This window comes from Anas acuta, chromosome 4 (genome assembly GCF_963932015.1).
Source record: "Anas acuta chromosome 4, bAnaAcu1.1, whole genome shotgun sequence".
Lineage (NCBI taxonomy): Eukaryota > Metazoa > Chordata > Aves > Anseriformes > Anatidae > Anas > Anas acuta.
In genome coordinates this window covers 1,468,921-1,483,116 of record NC_088982.1, presented here as the reverse complement: position 1 = coordinate 1,483,116, position 14,196 = coordinate 1,468,921, and the positions used below count along the sequence as shown (strand labels likewise).

The 14,196-nt window shown below is 53.3% G+C and overlaps 1 protein-coding gene and 1 long non-coding RNA gene across 8 annotated transcripts in view; both read left to right on the top strand.

Moving 5' to 3' along the window:
* EXOC6B (exocyst complex component 6B) overlaps positions 1-14,196 on the top strand; it is a 266,143-nt gene that overhangs the window by 242,004 nt on the left and 9,943 nt on the right. The gene's annotated exons all lie outside the window — the stretch shown is intronic.
* Positions 10,140-12,151, top strand: LOC137855393 (uncharacterized). Its single transcript, XR_011095707.1, has 2 exons — positions 10,140-10,477; positions 10,562-12,151. It is a non-coding gene; the product is annotated as an uncharacterized lncRNA (long non-coding RNA).

Genomic DNA, 14,196 nt, shown 5'->3' with positions numbered 1-14,196 from the left:
ACGGACCCCCCGACTTGGCCGTCTGAATAAGTGATGAGAAGTCATGAAAAATTTGTAGCAGAGCACAAGGCAAGTTCAACGCGTGTCACGAGCTTGCTTGGCTTTTATTTATTTTTAATTTTTCTTGAGTTTTGAGTTGGCGGTCTGACTTATTCATGCTGCTGGGCCCTCCAGCAAATGAGCCCTCCTGAAAAAGGAAGGAGCGTCAAGCCGTAGCCCGTGCTCAGGGGGGAAAAGCTCAAAGCAAGAGGAAGAAACGTGGAGGAAAACATGAAGGCAGGAATAACAAATGAGGCTCGGAGAGACGCTTGTTAGCAGCAAAGAGACGAGCAGCAGAATATAAACAGGAATTTCTCGGTGGAGGGCTGAAGTTTCAAAGGTGCGAGAAGCGCCGAACACCTCGACTTCTCCTGGGGCCGGGCAGCCTGCAGCTCCTGTAGGTGAGGAGGAATTGAGAGCTGGATCCTGCTCTTCATGTATGATTTACAGCAAGCCTCCCGGGAAGCCGGCAACTGCAGACTCTGGGCCGGTTCTCCAAAAAATACGAAGTTCACCAAAGGGTGAGAGCAATCCTGCTGAGTGGAAATTGTAGTATCGCTGGCAATTTGAAATGAAACCCTGCATGCGGTTGCCTCTGGGGATGTGCGAGTAATTCTATCCCGTGTGGAGCAAGAGATGGGAATAGGTTGGGTGTAGAGACAGCCAGGCCGACTCTTCCTCCTTAACTGTAAATTTTCGGGTTGAATAAGAGGCCTCTCTGTGTTTTCTGTTGCAATGTGCTTAGATCCCACTCCTTCCCTTTGCCTGAATTTATTGATATTCATCTATCGCCTTCGATAGGGTCACTCAGTCATCCTCTGCTTGTGCTGAATGCCCCGCTGGTGATTTATTTCCTTCCATAAGGATGGTGTCTGCATTCCTTCCTCTTCCTTTCCCCAACTCCTTTTCTTATTACCACTCAGGGCTTTCTCTGCAGGCAGCTTTCTGCCGTGGGTGCAGCTGTCCCAGTTGCAGGTGGGAGTTTTTGGGGCACCAGCCACCTCCTGCAATAGTTTGCTGGCTGATGCCACTGTCCTAATCTGCAGAGGGAGGCACCCAAACCTGGTGAAATCATCTTCAAGCTGACCAGACCTCTTCAGACGTACCCAGGAGCAGAATTTCTTTCTTTCAGGACTCGAAGGGATCTCACAAAGCAATGGACCTGGAAGCAGGATGCGTTGTGCAGGTGTTTTCTGCATCGCCCCCGTCCCTGCGCCCAGCAGTTTGGATGTGTCCTGGGGACAACGTGTGGCTCTTGCACAGCTCACAGCAAGGAAAAAGCAGAGGCCACTTTTCTGTGTTGATTTTTGGAAAAAAAGAGTCTTGAATCTCTGCGTGTGGCGAAGCCAAGTTAACGTTTGTTCTCTCCTTTTTTTTCGGCGTGGAAAAGCTTTGGTTACCCTGCGAGGTGTGGAGCTGAGTTTCTTGTTTCGATTTGCTTTCCAGGCCTGTCGAGAATTGCCTGGTCAGCTCCACGGCAGTGATTCACTGACAAAATGTTCTCCATCTTCTTTGTCAAGCCCTCGGCAGCCGTGGGGTTGGATGGAAGGAGGATGACTGCGGGGCTGAGCTGGCAAACCGAGCCCCGGGACTGCTCGTGGCCAGGGCTGGTCCAGGAGAGTTCCCAGCTCCGTCACACCAGGGAGCAGGTGCTAATTACTGCTAATGCTGCTGTGCTTGATGAAGGTGATGCCATGTCATCATTGTGGACCAGAAGGGGGAAACGATCCATCAGAAGGAGAGGCAGCGATTTGCTTCAGGATTAAAACTTCCCTGGAGTTCGGGGAAGTCACATCCCTTCATTGCATCAGTGCAGAATTGCAAGACCACATTTCTGGTCAAAAAAAAAAGAGGAATTTGCCCAGTGGAAAGTTAGTCCATGCGCGTGTGCCCCCTGTTTGCACAACCCAGGATTCATTTTCTTTTACAGCTTTTGCCCTGGCTTTTGCTGTGCGCCACCTTGGCTCCCTTTTCTTCCTCACCGCCTCCACCGTGGCTGTAGCGTTAGGCTTGCTTTCTTATTTATTTAAATATATTTCTTTTTTTGTAGCTAACAATGACCTCAGCTGTTTGTTTAAGGAGTTCATAACCCCACACAAGTTTTACAACAAGGAGAAGGAAATTTGCAAGAAGCCCTTTGGGTTCCGAGTATCTGGCATTGATCTGCTGGGGTTCTGCTTTATGTTCCTATCAAACAACAATGAAATAGGAAGAAAGGAGAAAGTAAACAGCTCGGAGTAAATAAAGACAAGCCCGTGTCATTCTACCCTTCCCCAAATATCTGCCATCCAACCACAGGAAACGGCGAGCAGACGGCTTGGCCCAGCTCCGTGCTCCCCGGCCGTCTGGCCGCGCACACGTGCAGGATAACGGTGCGGAAATAAGTGAATGAGGCAGCAAAACAGCGAAGGAAACGCGCCTACCTCCGTGGAAACCCTGACGTCTAAGAAGCCTTGAGAAAAAGAAAAGCTTTGAATAGAAGGAAACCGAGCGGCGCGGTGTCCTACAATGCCCACGCACGGCCGAGCCCCCTCTGTGTGCCGCAGAAAGGGGATGCCCGGCTTGGGAGTGGGGCTGCGCTTCTGGGTTTGAAGCCGTGCTTGCTTTGGGTTTGACCCTACCGAAGCTGTGTGAGCTGGCCAGATTCGTGAGGGTCTTGCAGTTTTTGGAAGGTTTTCACCCTCTTTTCACGCTTTGTTTCTCGGTGATCTGAGCACGGGGCAGCTTCGAGCTGTTCCCTACAGACCTGCTCCCTCTTGGCTGTCCCAGTTCGGGCAGGGCGCCATGCCCAGCTCTCACCTCCTTTCCCCGCAAATTGCTTTCTAATGCGTCGATAACGCTGTGTGCACACCATAAAACATCACTTCCCTGCGTTTGGACCTTGCACGTCAAGGTGATTTGGCGGCAGCGGCCAGCAGATTGTCTCCTTTCTCCCCTGCTCAGCTTATCCCGGCTCTTGGCATCTGAAATCTGGCTTTGTTTACACCTTTCCAGGGCTCCGACAATAAGCGCAAGGCCATCCAGAGGTTAGTGTGACACCGTGCAAGGAAAGGCCTTTGCTTTGTTTTCAGATTCCTCCCGAGGTTTTGTTTGATCTGCAACAAATAGCCATAAATCCTGCCGCCGCTGCCCGTGCCCGGCGGAGCCCCGCGCTGCCCCGCTGCAGAGCAAAGCGAGCAGATGCAGGATTGGGGCAAAACCTCACCGTTTTCTCCAAATTAGATGTTTTCTGCAGAAAAGGGCGAGACGTAGCTGACCATATTATAGGACAGACCTTACCTAGGTTTGAATTTCAAGTCCTTTCTGGAAACAGGTTTTTGGGGGAAGCCTGGGGGTCCGGTGGATGGGGTTGTAGGGCACGCAGCTGCCCAAAAAGCATCGGGTCGCCCACCTCTGCCAGGTGCAGCCCAGTGATTTTGTGGCCCTGGGGTTTAAAATCTGCTTTGTCCTGGAGGTGTTGAGAGAAATGGAAGAAGCATCCAAAGGGTGGCGTCCATTCGATTGAAAAAGACACTCTGGTACAGCCGAGATGGAAATAAAAGGTGTAATAATGGCTTTTAATCAGGGTTTCGTTTTTTGTGGTAATTTATTAGTCTCTAGAAGCCGAAGAAGTACAATTTTTCACTTAAGCAGGGCGTTCCCAAGCTCACTGATTTCTAACCTTCTGCAAAGTTATTTTATTTCTGTGTTTGCTTTTAGCCAAATGTTTCCTACCAGTCTTGTCCTCACAGCTGTTTTAAATATCCATTTGCTTGTGCGTCTGTCTCTCTGTAGAATACTCTAAATGGCTCTAAATGGCTCTCGCTGTTTTCCAAACAGTATTTCAGGCTCTGGAAATCTATATCCCGCAGCCTTATAAAAATAGTTCTAATAAGCCACCCAAATTGCCAGCTCCTTCCGTGGGCCAAATTAGTTTTGCAGGTGACGCCGCTGAACAGGGGAACGCCGTGCGCCCGTGCGGGGACGTCCCTGGCAGCCGGGGCGTCTTGCAAAGCGCTGCTTAAACCCGAGCAAACCCTCCAGGTGGGTTGGAGGGAGCTGGCAGCACCCGAGCCAGGGCACCCCCAGTCCTGGGCAGAGATCCCAGTGTCACCAGTTCCTTGTGCTTTGGTGCTGAGTTGCTCCATTGGACGCCTTCGCTTTGGGTAGGCTCCCCCAAGATGTGTTGGGGTCGGTCTTATCCCGGCAGGTTGGTGCAGGAACCAGGGCAGAGAGGAGCTACGAGGACAGCAGACTGGGAGAAAGGGGCATTATTTGGGGTGAAAATGTTTCCTTGGCACTGCAGAATGAGCAGCTCGTGTCCCCACTTTGCTGCCAGCTGTTACGGGGCTGTTTCACGGGGAGAGGACCAACGCCACGGCGAGGAAAGGATGAAAAGGGCAAAACTGCCTGCGGTGCCCCCACCGTGGGTCCCTCCCAAGTCCCCTTCTCCTCCTGCATTTCTCAGACCATCCAAAATGTTTCCCCTCCTGCAGAGGTCTTACTTGGGGCTGTTTGTTCCATTAGGATGGGGTTCTCAAGGGGGTGGCAAAGCCGTGGCTCTCCTGTTCCGGACCTCGTTCTCAGGGTGTGTAGGCTGGAAGGATTCACTGCAAGGTGGGATAAGTTTGGAGAGGAGCTCTGAATGTTCATTTCCAACCTCACAAGCAGAATAAAACCATCAGGCTGGCACAGCAGCATCTCCACCACCAGCCTGGGCCATGTGCGGGTACCGCAGCGCCCACGGCCGCATCCTTACCCCTGCGCTTCCCGCAGGTGGTGGGTCTGGGAAGCAAGAAAGCCCAATCCTTTTTGTTTCCAAACAGAAAAAAAATAATAAATTAAAAAAAAAAAAAAAGGCCCAGGTCTGAGCCTGCCTCCTGCAAAGCCAGGCAAGGGCACCGCAGTGTGTTTTCTGTTTACAGTAGAGCTTAAAGAAATAAGCATCGGTTACATAGGGGAAAAATGAGAACGCACTCAAATTGGACCCCAGGGCAAGGCTCGCCGGGAACAATAGATCCCGTCCTTTCTGCTGAACAGCAACGCCGAGGAGAAGGAGGAAGTTTTCATGAAAAGCAGAGGCTACATTAGTTTAGTTCTCAGCGAACGTTTAAAAGGAAAAAAAAAAGGAAAAAAGAAGGTATTTCAAGCACTTGAACTTGAGCGGCGGCTCCGTTTGGCTGCCCGGACGCTCTCCTCCCGACCCCGGCCGCATGAATCTCCTCTGACAGCGAGGGTGCTGAGCTGTGGTGCTGTGCCTCGAGCTCCCTTAGCCACGGGATGGATCGGGGCTGCCCCTGCCTCCCGTCACAGCGTGTGCTTAAAATAAATGGCCAAGGGGGCAGCCAGAGTTTAGGAGGCCGTGGCCCCGAGGGAGCCTTCCTCCCGCGCTGCCCGCTCGCGTGCCCGCCGCCAGGCTCGGCCCTTTTTGCTTTTTACCCTTTCCTGGGTGTTGTGAGCATCCCGGGGCCGGCTGGTGTGGCTTTTGGTGTTTGTATTTTACGTAAGGAACCGTGCGGATGAGGCCGGGGATTCTCGCTGAACCTCTCCAAAAAGTCACCTCCGGGCAGGAGCCGCTCGCTCCGGCTGCGGAGGCTCCGCGCGCGCAGGGTGCGGCGAGGAGGGGGCTGCTTTTTTCTCCCCCTTTTTTTTTTTTCCTTCCCCCGTGTCCTGCCACACGTGAGGCAGCCCCACTCCCAGCCCCACGGCCTTTTCCCGTGTCTCATTCCCTCTCCCCCCAAATTTATAGCCACGTTGCGCCGTACCGTTTAATCACAGGGTACGTGACCGCGTGCTGCGGCGCGGGGTACAAGTTCAGCGCAAGGTGAATCTCGTCTGAGATAATCTGAAAGTTCACTCGGAGGTGAAGGCAGCGGCGGCTTCGCACAGACCGCCTGGGGTGAGCGAGAGGTCGCTTGTTGGTTTTTTTTTTTTTTTTTCTTCCTTTTTTTTTTTCCTGTCCCCTTTTTAACGCGTAAACAAAAGAAAAATGCAACTTGCGAGGGACTTGGCATCAGCTGAGCGGCAGGAAGGATGATTGTGGGGAGCTTCAGTGCCCGGCGAGTGCCAGCCCCCGGCTGTGGGGCCGAGGGAAAGAGATCTTGGTGCCTTTAGGGACCGGGACAGCGGGGCCGTTCGCGTGTCATACCGGGGAAAGGAAGGACCCTGAGTGCTGCGCTCAGCAGGACATCAAAATCCTGCCTGGTTCTGCTCCTGGCTGCTGTCCCCGTGCCCCGTGTGGGACAGTCCCTGTGGGGAACGATGCACCGTGCCCCTCAGTGGGGTGTTTGGGCATCCCGTCCCAAACACTGGGGTCTGGACTGAGCTAAAAAAATGTCCTGGTTGTTTTCTGGGCAGACACCGTGATGCTGCACGTCTGCACCTGCCCTCGGTGCTGAGCCCTCAGCGGATGGGGAGAGGGACCCGCTGCTGGTCCAGCACCTTGGGGCTGCTCACAGCAGCTCTGTACGGTGATCGGGGATGCTCGCCCCAAGAAAAATGCCTTTTTGTGGGATTTTTCCCCCTCGGAGGTTGTAGGGTCGCTGATGGAGGTGGTTCGTACACGGGCTGATTGGGAGCACTGCTGCTTTGTGCCCTCTCCACCAGCTTCTGCGCCTTCAGGGGTTTCTGTGGCTCCTGACCCGCAGCCCCCTGGGTTTCCTTGTAAATCCTCATTTTCCAACCCTCACCTCCTTTTTGCTGATGCAGCCCCGCTCTGCGCCGGAGAGGGCTGGAAAGGCAGCCAGGGGCCAGGGCTGTCAGCTGGGAGCCGCAGGTGCTGCAGCAGCTCCGCCAGCGCCTTGGCTCCTCCAGGCTGCAGGAAAAATGCGAGGCACGAGGCAGGGCGGGGGGGAGACCCCTCCAAAAGATGCATTTTTTATTTTTTTCCCCCTTTTCTGACCACAGGCGTGTGTGCATGTTCACTTTCTATTATTTCCTTGCACTTTGGCTCAATCCGCTTCCTTTCCCACCCAGGTTGCAGGGGCAGGGAAGGTGATGCTGTACCCGAGGGCGCATCAGGGCTCCGTGCTCTCATCTCTCGACACGCAGCATGGGTTTTTTCTTACCAATACCAAAACCAGTTCCTCTTCCCCATTCGGTAACAGCTTCAGAAATGCCTTTTTGCCCTCCTCGCTTCTAAGAACTGCTCTCTGCGACGTGACAACCTCGAGAAGTCGAGCTGAGCACTTTCCAAGCCCCGTGCCCTAAATTCAGCCCCCGTAGCCGCGGACGCCGACCCCAAGCACCCATATGGGACTTTTCAGCCGAGCTCCATCCATGGAAAGGCTCTGAAAACAGCAAGGAGGTACCGTGGGGATGCTTCTGGAGGAGACATCCCTGCTTCGGCAATGAATCCCTCTTTGTGGCTGGTAAATGGGAACGCAAAGTGCTATTCAATAGCATCCCTCGAGAGCGGGCTCCCCAGACTCTCATTTCTTTTGGCCGCTGCCCAGTATTGTCTCTTTGTCCTACGCGGCTTGTAGGATCTGGAGGGTAGAACCCTTCTGATCTCCTCTGTGCGGAAAGCGCCACGCGAAGCTGTGAACCTGCAGGAAGAAATTTGATGAGCATAAATAATTATTTCCCTGAGTGCAAATTGGCTAATGAATCCCGCGTTGCCGAGTTCCCTTGTGTTCTCCTTAGCCATCCATCAAAATCCCCCAGCTAGGCACTTATCCCTGAAACCAACCGATTTGGTCCTGAAAACGCCAGCGTTTTTGTACCAACCATTTCTGGCGCTTTGTTTTTTTTATAAAACTGGCATCGCACGGTGCTTTGCCACGGCTGGAGAAACTCGGGATTTCCCTAGAATTCAGCTTTTCCCTGAGGGCAAAGCTCCAGCTGGTGACTAAGGCCACGAGCGTGCATCGTCGGAGCTGGTGGAAGCAGAAACGAAGCCGGCGGGGACTTTCCAGGAGCCCTCGAGACTGTCACCGTGCCGTGACGCGGTGATCCGCCGCCTCCCCACCCTCCGCTCCTCTGCTGCTTTGCATCAGTTCTCTTGAAGTCCAACGGCGTTTTGTGGCTCCTTCGTGTGGTTTGGGGTCGGGCTGACAAAACCATTTTAAGCCCTAAAGGGATTTTTTTAATATAATTAATTTTTTTTTTTTTTTTTTTTTTTTGCCGTGTGCGCAGAGCTGAGCTCGTATCAGAAACTCAGCACCTTTTGGGTAACGTTGCCGTGTGTTTGTAAGCTTTTAATGAGGCTTTTGGAAGAAATATCTTCTAAAAAAGCAGAAAAGTCAAACGATGCAATCGCACCGTTCCTTCAAAGCCGGTGGAAAGCCAGAGGTTTTCCTCCTGATAGCCAGGGAACATTTGCAGATGGAAAACCAGAAGACCTTTGTGCACACACGGGGAGAGCTTTCTGGAGACCTTCCCCTGGAAATCCGATGTCAGAAATGCAAACCTATAAACAGGCAATAATACGGATCCAAAAATAATCCAGACTGGCCAAATTAAGGCTTTGTCAGTCTCAAACCTCCCTGTTCCACACTGTCCCTGCTGCCATAAATCTTCCTGGATTCTTCTCGTGGTTGTTTTTTTTTTGTTTTTTTTTTTTCCAAGAACTGCTTCACTTTTACAGATATGAGAAAGCAGAGGAGGGAAAAATAAAATTGCTGCCTTGACTTGCAAAATAAACCCAGTTAAGATGGGAGACGAGGAGCATGGCACTGGTTTTCCTGCCTTTAACCTGAGAGCTTAGGAGGAAGAACCTGGAGGGGACCTGGAGGGGACCTGGAAGGACCCCTCACTCAAGGTGCCCTCAATTTTTAGAGAAAAATCTTAGTTTCCAGTGAAATCACCGAGAAATCTCCTCCTGCTTTCATTTAGGCCACGGTTTTGCCCTCCCTGTCTCTCCCGAGCTGCCGAGCAAACATCATGTTCCAATTCCTGGTGCCTTTTCTTCTATTGTCCAAACCCCCGTCTCCCCACGGGTTAGTGGATTTCTTTCTCTTTCAGTATTCCTTTCCCACGAGGCGTAATTGAAACCTCCCCAAAATAAATGATTTTGAATGTAGTTGTCTGTGTGGCTGCCGATGTTGGAAACTCCTTGGGTTTTTTGTGCTCGGTAACAATTCCCCGCTCGGTGCCGGTAGGGGCTGCTCGGCCGGTGGTGGGGATGGGCAAGCTTAGGGGTGGGCAAACTGGGGTTGGCACCGGGCTGGATCCAGGATTTTCTCCTGTTTTTGCACCCAGGAGTCTCCCCTGGGTGTTTGCTGGTCCCTAGGGAATGGGCTCGACCCTTTATTAGGGTGGGATTTGGGGTGGGACCTGGGGGCTGCCTTGCGCTGAGCCTCTCGTGGTCGCCTCCATCAATGGGGTTGTGGTGGTGAGCCACCGAAAGGAGGTTTCTAAAGACAAGTGCTGGGAAGGTTTTTTATGTGAATGGTGTGATTTCTTGCAAACCGAAACTCGGCTGCTTTGGAGGAGGCAGGTCAAGGCGGTTTGTCCCGCTCGCTGCCCACAGCCGGGTACCGGGGGGAAGAGCACCGGGCTTGGAGGTTGTAAGGGATGGGATGGGACGCGCTAACAGAGCTTTGCAGGGCTGAGATCAGCTGGGTTCTGGAAATATTCGCTCCTTCTCCCCCCAGAAAGCAAAATCTGCTGGTTGTGGGCATGGGCTGGTGGCAGGTTTCAGGGCAGGACTTCTGCCTCAAGCTGGGAACCCCAAAATGTTCTCTTAATCTCTCTCTGCTAGCTCTTCTCTGTCCCCAGCACCCAGGAGACATAAATTTGTGTTTTACGCGTGGCAGAGCCACTTCTTCCGTGCTGCTTTCCTGGGCATTGATCTGAATCCCTGCAAAAACCCACGCCAAGGAAAATCTCACGCCCCCGTTGCTGGCACCACCTCCACCCAGGCTCCTGCCCGAAGACGCATCAGGTTAACTCCGATTCCTTTAGCTCAGTTCGCTGGGAGAAATCCGGGCTAATCGCCCTTCGGGTTGTTCAAACAGGTTGCAAGATGGGCCAGCTGATGGTCACGAGTCCTCCTTCCCTTTTCATCCCCTGGTGCATGCTGACAGTGCTTGCTTTGGGTTTTTCCTGGCAGGAGGAGCTCTGCAGAGCACCTCGTGAGCCCCGAGCATCACAGAAAGCTGCAATTCCTGGTGGAGAAAAGTGGATGGATGCTTGGGGAGAAATGGATTAAAAGGATATGAGCAGCAGGCATGTGAGAGTTCCCCCAAACCGGGCTTCTTACAGGGAGATTTGGTGCTTTATCAGATGTTTCCTATCAGCCTTCGCGCCTTCTCAGGTGGTGGCGATGCTCTGATGGCAGAGGAGAATCCTTTTCAGGCCATCTTGCTGCTCTCTCTTGTCACTGAGAGTAAATATTTCAGGGGATAAGAGGAGAAGGGATGTTTGTTTCTGGGATGCTGCATTTTTACTCTATTAAGGGCATCAAGCTGGCGTTTGTAGACCTTGAAATAAAACAAGAGTTCATTTTCGGGACGGGGTTGGTTTTCCTTTCGCCACCTGGTTACTGCCTCGCCATGAAACTCTTGTGCCAGCTCACCTCTGTCAGTGTTTTTTTTTATAGATAAGGACATTTTGTGCATGAATTTGCACATCCTGCAGAGCCAGGATGCTGACAAGCAACGGGGCTGGGGTACATTTTGCACCACACAGCCGTGAGAGCGGAGGCTGCGATAGCACATCTGACCCACGCAGAACCCAAAGGCACGTCTCTTTCACAACCCCGTCCCTTCAGCGGGGATTGAGGAAAACAAAACCTTTGCCTGCCAATTTGGTTTCCATTCCTGGCTGACCTGCAGGCTGCCCTCGTGGCTTGGAGCAGCTCTGCTCTTGGACGCTTGCTCTTTATTTCTAATTCTGACGCTTTGCTTCGTGCTGCGGTGGATGTAGCATCGTGTCCCGTGGCGAGGCGATGCTGTCCTGGGAAGCTCTTCCCTCCGTGTTTGCTGTTTAGGGGGCAGTTGCTCTCCTCTTCCAGCAGCTTTCTCCATGAGCCCGGAGCATTTGGTGCATCTCAAGCGGCAGTTCCCTGCAGGTCAGAAGCGTTTGGCTGCAAATCCCTGCTTGTGGATGCTCAGGGGGGTGCTGCACCATCGGTTCATAAGAAGAAAAAGAATTAAAAGAGCCAGGTGTTGCATGAGGCCAGGGAATTCAGGAATTTTCACCTGTCCTGGAATAACACCTGGCCTTTGTGTCGTGGGCTTGTGGAAGGGGAAGAGATGGGGACAGGTCCTTGGGGCCAGAAGGGTCCCATGTCTCGAGTCAACCCTGCAGCATCCTCTCGACCTCTCTGGAGACAGGACAAGTCTTTATCTCCTTGCTTTTCACCTTGGAAGGCGTGGATCTCCCCTTCCTGCCATCTCCGTGCGCTCTGGCCACCAGGCATCACCTCCCAGGTCCGTGCAGAGCCCACGGTGACTCTGGCACAAGCACAAAGTGCCGGTCTTTGCTTTATCCTCATCCCGGGGGCGCTGGCAAAGCTTCCAAACTGTGCTTCGAATCAGTTTGGATTCACATTACGTTATTTCTGGCTTGGCTGAAAGAAGTTTATCCAGATTCAGTGCTGCTGTCTCCTGTCGGACAGAGCACGCTGCCCCTCTCCGCTCTGCACCCGGGGGAGAAGCGTGGAGAGCCCCCGCCGTGCCCCAAATCCCTCGGCCACCAGCGCATCCTTTCCCTGTACATGACGTGAAAAACATGCCTCTGTTTTGAAAAAAAAATCTATTTCTTTGAAGAGTTTGAGCCGGTGATATAGAAGGGAAGTGAAAAGGAAGCGTTTTTTGAGGGGGAACTGCGGGAGGTGAGCCAAAGGTGCTTTTCTGCCCCCGCCACGGGCAGTTTGTGGCAGGAGCTCCTTCCCAGCTCAGGTCCTTCTTTCCCTTGGGTCCCCAGGGACAGCAGGGCTGGGTTTTGGTGCACCTTCGTGTCCTCGCCACCCTGCTCGGTGGCGATGGGGACGTGAGCGAGCACCTGGGCTTGGTTTCCTCTTGGTTTCGGAGGCGCAAAGTGTGTGTGCCGGGGCGCTGGGAGGGCGTTCCCGGCGCAGCTGTGTTGCTTGTGGTTTTCTGTATGTGTCTGCGCCTGTATAAAAACAGATTTTTTTCCACTACCTTTCTTTTGGAGCCCTACTCGAGCCGTTCTCCTCTTTTATAAATACGTTCTTGAACACGGACACCTCTTGTGGAAAATGTGCTCCCCGGGCAGCCGCGTGGGTGCAGCCGGCCCCGAGCACGTCCGCAGCTCTCAGGGCACTTCCCCGTAGTGCAGCACAAGCTCCTTTTTCTTTCTTCCCCTCTTCTTTTCCTTTCCCCCAGCGTACGTGCTGTCGAGTTTGATTTATAGCCTCGAAAAGCAGACTCCGGTTTGAAGAATTAATGGTATTTGCATATTTTATTTGGAATCTCCCCTGGAAGGCCACTGCTGCCCAGCGCCGCCGTGCAGCCACTTTTTCCTTTCCTTTTTTTTTTTTTTTTTTTTTTTTCTCGGTGTCGTTCAGATTTAGCAGCAGAGGTGAAAAGTTGAAACAGTAAAACCCATAAAACCGCATTTATGTGACAGATAAATCGTTTTGAGACAGCTCTCCCCGAGCCGTGCAGGCTTCCTCCTGCAGGACCTCTCTCCCCCCCAGCCCCAGCCCGCTTCTGCCGCGCGCCTTGCGGCAGAGCCCTGCAAGCACCAGGGGTGCTGAGCGCGGCCCCGAGCATCCTCGGTCCTGTCTTGCCAGCAAGATCGATGTGGACCAACAGCTGTAACACCCTCGGGCTATCCATCAGTGTCAGCAGCCAGCTTGCGGGAGCGTGGCTCTCCGGACACACGGGGAAGGTGCAGCCTGGGCGGGTTTGGGTTTAGGATGGTGGTTATTTACTGGGTTTCTGGGTTTCTGTGCTTTCTTTTCGTTCTTTTAGCTGTGCGTGCACCTGGAGATACCGAACCGGGTGCAAAATGAGATTAGGATAAAACATCTTCCCCCATCAGGGCAATGGCAGGGTGAGCAAAGGCGCCGTGCCCCCAGCGCAGGCAGGTCCCAGCGGTGTGGGTGACGTGGCTCAGCGTGACCCTGCTGGTGATGTGCTCGAGCACCCAAGCATGGCACGGGGAGAAGAGGGCACCTGCTGAAATTTTCAGCCTCATCCGTGGTGGCTGAATTGCTTCAACCCAGCCCCAGGAGCTGGCATGGAAGCGGAGATGAAGCCCAGCCCTGCTCCACCACGGCTCGTCCTTGGGCCGTGCGCCATCCCAGCCACTTGTCACCAGGCTCAGTGGGATCAGCAAACCTCAGCTCGGGCTCCTGAGCTGGGGAGCAAGCTGTCCTAGATGTCTGTTCATTCCACTTCTGCCTTACGCTACCCCAGTGCTGAATTTCTGTCTTTCAGAAATGTGCACGAGAGGTTTGTGCAAGCCCTGCCCTTAACCATCCTCTGCTCCTGTAGAGCTCCCCAAGCCTCTGCTGTGCCCCCGCTGCCTCCCCGTGCTGTTTATAACAGCTCCTCAGGCTGCTTTATTCAAATCTTCCCATAGCCCACTTCTAATCTTTCTCTTTTTCTTTCTTTTTTTTTTTTTTTGGTCCCTTTCTTCTGGGACTTTATTTCTAACCCCCATGAGCTGCTACCTGGTCCCCGGACGGTCCAGCCATGCACTTTCTGCGGAAATAACTTGTGATTCCTTGCCCGTGGCTTGCTAAGGGCACGTTCAGCCCCCAGACTGCCAACGAGAGGACTCTGATGGGCTGGGGGAAGGCATTGAGCCCGTACAGCCCTTCCCGGAGCAGCAAACAAACCCGATAGAAGAGCTTTGGCCCCGCTGCGCCGTGTGAAAGGCGCACGTGAAATCCTATCCCGGGCTGGGGCTTTTAAGGTGCCCTTTGGAAGAAAAACTCGCCGCCGATGATGTTCAGCCCCGGTTTGTAGTTGGCACAAAGGGCCCCAGATCTGACCTGCCGCACAAAGCCGTGCGGGACCAGGGGCTGGAAAAGCCCTCTTGAGGTCCCGGCTAATCCGTCCCCCCCGCCAGCGCGGGGGATTGTTCCCGACAGCTTGTTTTCTTTGCTCTGACCTACATAGTCAAAAAGAATCTTGTTGCCCATTTTTGTTTTGGGACCTCGAGGTCTTCGAGGAGCCAAATCCCCGTCTTTGCAGGGCGGGCTGTGTTGTTAAACAGTGCCGGAGCCTCCAGGAACACCATGGAGACGGGGGCACAATG